The sequence below is a fragment of the Abrus precatorius genome, unplaced genomic scaffold (assembly GCF_003935025.1).
Source record: "Abrus precatorius isolate BTA unplaced genomic scaffold, Abrus_2018 Scaffold5, whole genome shotgun sequence".
Classification (NCBI taxonomy): Eukaryota; Viridiplantae; Streptophyta; class Magnoliopsida; order Fabales; family Fabaceae; genus Abrus; species Abrus precatorius.
The window spans coordinates 18,318,445-18,328,983 of NW_020874395.1; positions in this window are offsets into that span (position 1 = coordinate 18,318,445).

The following is a 10,539-nucleotide window of genomic DNA, read 5'->3' on the forward strand; positions in this document are numbered from 1 at the left end:
TATTTAATTTTTTTTTAAAATTAAAAAAAAATAGTGACGCCATGCTCACGTCATCAATGACACCATGCTGACGTCATGTTGACACGTACAATCCGTGTACAATACGCATGCACAGTGTTTCTGGCGTGAACAATACCCCATGAACAGTGTTTCCGCATGAACAGTAAGGCGGTGAACAATAAATTTTAAAAAATTTCTATAAAAAGGGAGTTTTACATGAAATTTTTATTTATTCACTCTTATCCAATGTTCTCAAAGGTTCTAAGGCTATCTCACCATTTTCTCTCATACTAAACCCTCCTAAACTTAGATTTCTCTTCAGATCTGTGATTGTACGTCCGTTCTAAAGGATTTCAAGTAAATTTTACTAAGTTTGAAGTTAGATTTACTGTTCGTTTTTCTTCTTCTTCTTCTTATAGATGTTCATGGTGTTCTTAGGAAAAACTCTGTTCTAGAGTTAAATCTTCGGTTAAATCTTTGTAAAAGCTCTGTTTTGAGGTAAGGGGGCTCTACTTTATCATTTTGTTATGTTTATTACTTGTATTCTCATAGATCTTGTCATATATGTGATTATATGTGGAATAATCCTTGTTTCATGAAAAATAATCGGTGAAAAGTGAGAATAATTGGTTGTTTATGTGATTTTATGATGAATACATGGTGAAAATGTGATATTATGTTCAAATAGTGCATGAGAAGATATATTAAGGGTGGATGATATGATTTTATGATTTTGTGATATAAAATATACAAAAAGATGGATGTTTCATGTTTGAATATATTGTGGTTCATGTAAAAATGATGTGTATTATGAATATGCCATGGTTTGATGCATATGATGAAAATTATGTGAAAATATAATGAAAAATATGTGTGAACATAAGAAATGGCGCATGTGAACATGTGAATATACTTGAAAGAGGATGAGATGAAAAATGATATGATGTAAATAGTTACAGAGATACACTAGAGGAGTGAAAAATGGAGACGATATGGGATATCTTGGAAAAATGCAAGGTGGTGAGTGACATTCGGGGTTGTGTACTGAATATTGTGTATGAATGCACCACATGGCTGCACACTCATTTTCTGACTTGACTCCTGACCATTACCTTTGCTAAGGGGCTATCTATTGCATGCATTGTCTTTGTATTGCATTGGGCCATTCGACGACTATTTACATAGATGTGTAAGACCTCGAGATATAGGCATCAGATAACTGTGGCCACAGGGCACGATAAGCGCGGGTAAAAAGAAAAAAAATTGTGAATCTGTGGAATATAATATGTGTTTATGTATTAAGATGAGAACTTGCTTTATAAGACACTGTGATATATAATACCATGATATTTTATTTAATTGTGATAAGATATGTTTTATGATGAATATGTGTCATGTATGAGTGGTAGGGTAGAGGCTCACCCTTACACAACATTTTCAGGAAACCAGGACGAGTAGTACCAAACTCACAGTGAATGGATGGATGAGAACTGTTATAGGACTTAGTTATTTTGAGTTATGTAATGGATATTTTTAGTTCTGTAGCATTCTTTTGAAACAGTTGTAAAACTACTACTTCTTTTTTGTTGCTAATGAAAATTTTAAAATCTTTGTTTTTCTAAAGTACTTATGAATTAATAAAATTTTACTCTATAAACTTTATATCATTTCATTGTTTCTTTCTTATTAGAGAGTTTTTGAAAGAAAATTTACTTTACCATTTAAATCTTTATGAAAATTTATCATATATTGAGGAAAAAAATATAAGGCATTACAAAAACCAAGAAATAAGACTTTAGAAATAACTTTGTAAGGATTTTTATCCCAAAATTCAAGTTTCATCTATAATATTGAGGAAAATTTTTCTTTAACTATATAATCTGATGAATTTTGGGTTTTCTTGAAAGCTTGTATTTGTTTTCCTTCTTGGAAAGTAACAGTTTTACTAGTTTTTCTAGGGAGGCTAACTGTTCGGGTTAAGGATTGGATAATTGTGCTTGTTAAGTCTAATTCTATTTCATCTTCAGAGGCAATATCTACCCAGGATTTTTTAGGTAAACTACTTAAGCTTCCTTGTTGGATGGCTAAAAGTGTACTAATGAGTAAAGTATAGTATACTTTTGTTTGCTTGGATATTTTGGATTGGGATTGAGAAGAATCGGCCTTATTGGTTGATTCTTTTTTAGGAATTCTAGATTGTTAGGTAGATGACTCAACAATTTGGATAGCTTTCTGGGTTGATGACCTAGCCAGAGTAGATGACTCTGAAGAATCTGATTTGGAACCTGCAGAGGCAGACTTTGCTTTCACTTTGTTTAAAGTCAGAGCTAGTCTAACTCTTCCTCTAGATGTTTCTCCTCGTTTAGAAGGGGCTATAGCCTTTTTAGGCATCTTACTTATCCTGTAAAAATTCACAAGTAAGGTAATTAGGGAGGGAATTTGAAGTGCCTTTGAGGTATTCAATTTCAAAATAAAAAACACTTAAGATTGCTTGCCATCTTGCAAAAATTTGTTTGGAGGCAAGATTTTTAACATCTTTTATAATATTTCTTTGGCAGACTTACAATTTACTCTAATAAGAAACTTTTGATTTAGCAAATCTGACTGAAACTTTGAAACACATAAAACAGTTGCTAAAACTTCTTTTTTCACAGTTAAATAATTCTGTTGTGCAAAATTCCAATGTTTTGAAGTATATGCAATGATATGTTCATGAGAGTCGACTCTTCATTTGAGAATGCTACCTTGGTTTTGATTTCCCTAATGACATCAGTATGAACATCGGTCCAGGAAGGAGGACTCTTTTTAAGCCTATCGTGTAAAGGTTTAATGATATTGTTAAGGTGAGGAATAAAATCACCTACATAATTAAGACATCCTAGAAACGTCTGTAACTGGGTTTTGTCAAGGATTCTATCTGAAAATTTATTAGCAAATTCAATGGATCTGCTAATAGGGATGATAGTTCTTTGGTGAATATTATGACTAAGGAATCTAATGTTAGTTTGAAAAAGATTGATTTTTGACTTGGAGACAGCTAAACCATTTTGTTTGACCACATTAATAAATACATTTATATGCTTGAAATGCTAATCAATAGAGTGAGCATTTTTAAGACCAAAGGACATTACGTTCCATTCTATTGCCCAAAAGGAACAGTGAAGACAGTCTTGTACCTGTCTTCTTCACAGATTTGGATTTGTCAAAATCTAGATTTTATATCAAATTTAGAGAAAATCTTAGCAGAATTAAGCCTGTTAAGAAGATCTTTTTTGTTAGAATAGGATACCTAATCCACTGAAGAGCTTGGTTAAGAGGCTTATAGTTGATAAATAATCTGAGAGTACCCCTTTCTAATTCTGCTTGTTTGTTAATGTGACACCCTAACGTCACAAGCTTCAAATACAGTAAACATATATCTAAGGGCATAATATTTTATCGAAATATCACACACAATTTCATAAATATAGGAGTTAACGTGCATAACATAATATTCATTTAATTACTTGTAATTTAAATGTGCATCATCTGTAACATTCTTTTCATTTACCATGTAATCAATCTAAGTGTAATTTTAAAGGCTAAACTTATTTGTCAAGCGAAATTTAAAATTACTAATTTACCATACATAGTCACAAACATAATTTATTTGGAGACTAATAAAAGATAAAAGAGATCCCAACACATGTCACACCCCTGGGAGAACAAAACTACACATTATCTAAAGCATTCAAAAAGTAACTAACAATTCCCATATTGATTCTCCCAAAATTCTTATCATGTAAAAAGAAAAGGAACATACACGTGGATGTGCATAACACTAAGTCAATCCAGAGGAGTATACTCCTCTGAGGGATCAGAGTCAGACGAAGTAGAGAGGGTAGCGTCCGGGTCAGAAGGCAAACTGGGCAGGTCCTCATCTACATCTTCCAGCCAGTCGGGAGTAGGTGGAGGTATATGGGAGTATGGGGAGGATAAGGGCGGTGAAGGACTACGATGTGATGGTCTAGCCTTATCAATGGGTGACAGACGACGGGGTGAAGTAGGAGGGCAAGGTCTAACGGATGACTCAATCACCTGAATGTCTACACACTCAGGCTCAACGGGAGGAGGGGAAGAGGGTTGAGGTACATGAGAATCGGGGGTACTGTTCAGGATAGGTAAGGGAACGGGAATATCAGCATCCATGGGAGCAGGGGCGGCCACAGGTGGAATGAGAGGGAATGGTATACTGGTAGCGTACAAAGGTAGAGGAAAAACAATCTCAACGGGCATATCTATGATATAGCGAGTCTCCCAACCCACCTCGGTAACTGACCCAAGGGTCATCCTGGCGAACCCTTGGTAGATCGTCTGCTGAGTGGTATCATCATAGATCCATAAGTCATCATCAGTTGGGAGTACCGACACCTTCATCATTTCTGATCCCATCTGCACAGTTTGCACAATGCACTAAACAAACAAACATACACCACAAAGGAGAAACAAAAGAGAAAAGAAAGGGTGAGTCCATAATATCAATCAAAATAATAGAATACTCATAAAAGAGATACTTTAAAAGTAAGGCTATCAAAGGATTAATGTTGCATTAAAAGTAAGATAAAATGAAATTCACTAATATCCATAAATGAGATGATGCATGATGCAAGTAATTTATGAAGGTTACTTCTTCTTTTATGGTAATTCCTTGTTGTCATGCAATGCATGGGGATCCCATGTACAAATTTTCATTTAATTCACTTTCAATCTCAAGGCAATCGGAGGACTCCATTCCCTACTATCACATCCAGCACATTCAAAGTTTTATGATAAAGGTCAACCGTACACTTCACGAGTGTTGTTCAGGAATGGGCCTACTACGATTTTGGTAACGGGTGTTCACGTCAGGCTTGGCAAGGGTTTGTTGGCGATGTGACCCGGTCACAGTGAGCTATTCTGCGCCATTGGGTCATCCCCCCTTTTACCACCCTCAAGGTTCGTCTTTGATCCTAACACAAGCGTCCCACAGCTATGCCAACTGTAGCCTTAAATTTTCTTCTCACTTAAGAATATGATGCATGGTTGATTCCTTAATTCTTAAATAGTCCGAGTGGGCTTTGTTAATTTAATGTCAATGGTGTACTAAAATGGGTCTTTTCATAAGGTCATATAAGATTAGGTACTCTCTCGTACTGTACATTATTCTGCCTCTCTAAATTCATAAGTAAGTTTTTTTTTTAAAAAAAAAATTTAGTCTACTGTTATTCTCCTCACTACTGTATTATGGTCAACATCAAATTGGATGCTAAAATAACTTATGGATACTTGTACTCGATATTTTCGTCTAATTTCTATTATCGTCTTACTTACTATACTATTTGTTTATTCATTCACTCTCTTCTTATATTTTTCATACTTAATTACTTATGAACTTAATTTATTACCCCATCTCACTCATCATCTTGTGCCTAAATATTGCTAATTATATATTCCATCACCATCTAATGTCTAGGGAATATGTTCCATTAAAATTCTGCATTAGTTCTTCATACTTTAATTTATTTCATAATGTACTTTGTAATTCACTATTATGTTAATTCTATTCACATTTTATTGCTCACAGTTTTTCGGTACATTTATCTATACAATATAGTTTCAGGTCATCCTATTATAAGTGTATCTACGTAGATTTCTCACTTACGTCTTTTAGGTGAATTTAACGCACATACTCGTCAATTATCTATTTCACATTATCTTACTTATTCGGCAGGTCCAGGAAATTTTATCACTAATTATTAATTCTATGACTCTAATTCTCCTTTAGCTTGGTTTCGTCACTAAGCACATGCTCTTATACTAATTGCTCTATTATGTTAACTACAGAACCTCTCTTTGTTTTATACAACGGAGAAAATCAAATTTGGTTATTAATATTATCCTCACCATTTTTTTCACACAAGGTTCCAAGAATTTGATTCCAAACTACCACGTTCAACATCCAACTGTCCAACAATAATCTCAATCATATAAAAGGAATTATGGCATTCATTCATCACATGAACATTTGTCACACAAAACCAATAATCTACCCACTCAACTCTTCTCTCCTATAATAGAAGCATTTTCATTAAGTAACATGTAAAAATTCTAATAAATTGGACTCACGGCAATTATTTAACTAAACACACAGCATAACTTAATTATTTTACAATAATAGTTCAGCTGAAAGTATAAGAAGAAAAGAGTTCAATAAAATTTCACACAGTTATGGACTCCCCCCTTACTTGTTAACAGTAGTTTTGGGACAAAAGAGAAGGTATAGGATATGGAGAATCCTCGTCTTGTTCGGTGCAGACTTTGGTGGAATATTTTTGAGGCGACGAAGTAAGGAAATAAAGTGCAGGGAATAGGAAGATGTGATAAGGAAAAGGAAGGTTAAAGATTTTTGTGACTAGAGGATTCTAAAGGGGAGGAACCGAGAGTTATCTCCTTGGCATTACACACACTTCTCATTCATTTATTTTTGTAGTTAGGTTATATTTAGTTGAATGTTTCTCTAGTGGCTTCTTTGAAACAAGAGAGGTTCCCGAGAAAGTGGTGCAAGGGCACCTTAAATTGACGTGATTAAAACAGTTCACCGTGGTTTCCAATGCCACTTAACGTAGGTGTGTGTAATGAGCAGCCGGATCATGAGTATAGACCCGTAAGTACATGAGAGAGTGGTCATTTCAAAGCTGAATTATGATGTTTAGGTGATAGTTGCAGGGGTAAGAGAAGGACACATTCTATGGTTGATCGGTGGAGTAGTTATGGTCAGATTTATATCTTCTTCTACCAAGATTTGGAGCAGCACTTGGATTTATTGTTTTGACACATAATAATACTGGTGCATGGCTTGGCAAATCGACATGACCGAGGGAAAAGGATGGTGGAATACACGTGCAGCTCCAAGGATAAGATACTCAATTTCGTGTCATGCAAATCAAAATGATATGAGGGGATTATTCCATTATACCAAGCATTCATGTATAGATAAAAAGGACATTTAATGGAAATTCTCATGAAATAGTTCCGCAGATTTAAAGTATTTTTCCCTTATGTAACTCTTAATTAGTTGTTGTAACTATAACCTATATGAAAAGGAAAAATCTGGTTGAATAATAATTTAGATACACGTACAAAATCATCATTGAAATTTTTTTATCAATGAAAATTTTAATGATTAACACAGGAAAAGAGGATCACTAAATAAGAATATATATATATATATATATATATATGAAGAAGAAAAAAAATGAAATTTTAGGGTGTTACAGTTAACATAAAATGCAGAACAAGATCATGGACTCTTACTTTTTCTGATGAGATTTTTGTCTAATAGATCTTTGATCTCTTTTTGACAATAATAAAGGAGTTGCTCATTCATTTGAATAGATATTGCCTTAGTAGGAATCTGACTTTCTTTAAAGTCTGTCTCATAAGAAAGACTGACAATATGCTTCTTTCTATTCCAAAAAGTATTAGGAAGGTCAGAACAAATGGAGGATTGAATAGATTCTAAAAGAGATTGAATCTTTTTTTGAAGTGATGAGTTCTTCAATTGATTATCAATATTAGAAAAAGAAACTTCTTCTTTCAGAAAGTTAATCTGATACTTTATTTTGAATAAAATTAATATTTTTGGTAAAAGGTTTGCTAAAAAATCTAAATGTTATTTGCTTTCCTAAATAATAAGTTGAAATTCGTTCCTTTGAAATTTGAAGCGGGCAAAGAGCTTTAATAAAAGGTGTTCCCAAAATAACTTCATTTTTCAAATTTTTAACAAAGAGAAAGTTTGTTTCTACCTTAAAACCTTGATTTTCAATAATAGCTTTAGATAATTTATAATTAATTTTAAGCTTTGAACCACTTGCAGTGCTGAGTTTCTCAGAGGTTTTTTAAAGTATTTAGTAGAAATTAATCCTTCTAAAATACAATTTGAATCAGTGCCTGTATCAAAGAGAGCTAAAGTATCAAAAACAAAATCATTAATAATGATTCTGATGTTAATATAAAATTTCTGAAATTTGACCTTGTTGATCAAATTCATAAAAATTTCTTCAGGATTATCAGAATTGATTTTTTTCAGAATCTTTTTTCTCATAGAATTGTTCTTCTGCAACTTTAGATTCATCATCATCTTCAAGTTATGAAAGAATAACTTGATGAATTTGTTGTTTTTTGATATCACGAATCTCCTTTTTAAGATTGTTAATCTCAATTTGAGGATCATGTATAATAGTTAGTTTTATATTAGAATTATTTTCTAATCTTTTGAAAATATTGGTTATATCAAATTTGTTTGCTGTAAAAAGTTCTTTTGGTTTCTGTTTTGTTTCCAAAACATCCTTGAACTTATTAAGAAAAATTTTTCTTTCTTGAGAATCAGCAATAGAATTGATAACTTCAAAAAGAAGATGTTATTCTTTTGTTAAAACATTAATTTCAGAAATTTCATCAGTATCAGAAGAAGATATTTTGTCAGTATCAGAAGAAGATATTTCGTCATCTTGCTGAATTTGATTGATATCCTTACTTGATTCCTTCACAGAATTGTCATCACAGGATTCAATGAGAAGGTTATTGATTTGGTCTTCTATAGAAGGATCAATGTTAATATTACTAATTTTCTTTTTAAGCCTACAGTATTTACTGCTGTGGCCAGGTTTACCAAAGTTGTAACTGGTTACACCTGTTTTGGGTTTTCTAGAAACATTTTTGGGGATGACATCTTCCTCAATTTTCTTAAAAGGTTTTCTATTATACTTCCTTTTGTAAGGTTTCTTATTAGCTTCTACAACTTCCTTCTTAGAAGTTTGTTTTGTCTTTTTGGTTGAAAAATTAGGTAAACCAAATTGTTCACAGAAAGAACATGAATCTATTTTATTCATGGCTTTCTCCTTAGCTAGTTGTCTCTGAATTTTATCTTCTTGACAGACTTTTAGAGCTATTTTTGTGATAATGGTATGGAGTTGACCACGACTAAGACTGTCGTAAGAAATTTCTCTATTGACAAATTGATTTCTTAGTTTGCTTCTAACAAGATCTCCGAAAGATTTAGGAAGACTAGCTAAGAATTTTCTCTCCAGAAAGGTTGTTGATGAATCCATATTTTGACTGATATTTTAGCATAATTCTAACACATTTGATAAGAAAAATATATAAAGAAAGCAGAAAAACTTAGAAAAATAAAAGGAATTGAAGTTTGTTTAAATTTGTAGTTATTTTAGTAATTGTGAAATTTTTGCTTAGGAATTAAGTTTTTAATCTTGTTTTTGAAGGAATAAATTGAGCAAGGATCATATTCATGGAAGTTTGATGACAAGGAAGAGGGAAGAAGCAAGTCTGGACTCCATAAACTTAAGAATAAGAAATTGCAGACTGGGCGTGATCACCATTATCAGTGAAAGTGATCACTTTAGAAGTTCAAAGAAGAAAGAAAGCTCTGCGTAACCACTTTTATCATTAAAAGTGATAGTTCCAGAGAGGCAAAATATCAGGAAAGCTCTGCGTAACCACTATTGTCATCAAAAGTGATCGTTCTAGAGAGTCTTCAAGTTGGCGAGTTGCGCGTAGTCACTTTTATCAACAATAGTGATAACGCGCAACTACCTTGGCTCTGCGTTGTCACTTTTATCATCAAGAGTGATAGTTCCAGAGAGCTCTCAATATCAGGAAAATGCGCGTGGCCACTATTTCTGGGAAAAGTGTTAACGCGCAACCAATAACTCTCTACGTAACTACTATTTCTCATAAAAGTGATAACGTGAAAATCTGGAAAATTTTATAAATACCAGAAACGATCCGGAAAGAGGGGATTCTGTTCATTTTCAGTTTTTTTAGTTAGTTTCTGGTTAGAGGAAGTGAGAGAGAGGAGTGGGGATTCAGATCTTGGAGCTTCACGAAGAGGAATTGGAGTGGCGTTTCTGAGTTTCTTCTTCTCTTCTTCTCTTTCTTTTTCTTTTTCTGCTGCCATGGCTGTGTAATTCGTTCATAGTTAGGGATTGTAGATCTGAAATGAACATGTTGAATTGATTTAGATCTGGATTTCAAGCTTTGGAATAGATTGAGTGATTGATTCTGAACTTCACGTGGAAATTGAATGGAAATTTGATTAACTAAATTCAAAAGAACTCTTGTCAATGGAAATTGAATTTGTTCTTCAGATCTGAACCAATCACCGAGATTATAGTTTTTTTAGGGATAAGGAACTTTGATCTTGCAATCCTTTGGTTTCTTACACTTAAAGCAATATTGAATTGAATCAGATCTAAGGAATTAGAATGGTTTAATTGAATGTTAGGTTCACTGAGTTAAGGAATTAACCTCTGAATAATATAATGTGAAACTGATTGTCATTCTTTCCAATTGCTTGTTAATTCAGAACTTTATTGGTTGAACATTGGAGTTTTGGTGAAGCAATTCCCTAGCTATAGTTTCTCCCTCTGTTATCACATAACTGTGTGTTCATTGTTCTATTTTCTGCAAGTTCATTTTACTTTTAATTGTTCCAGTTTGCTG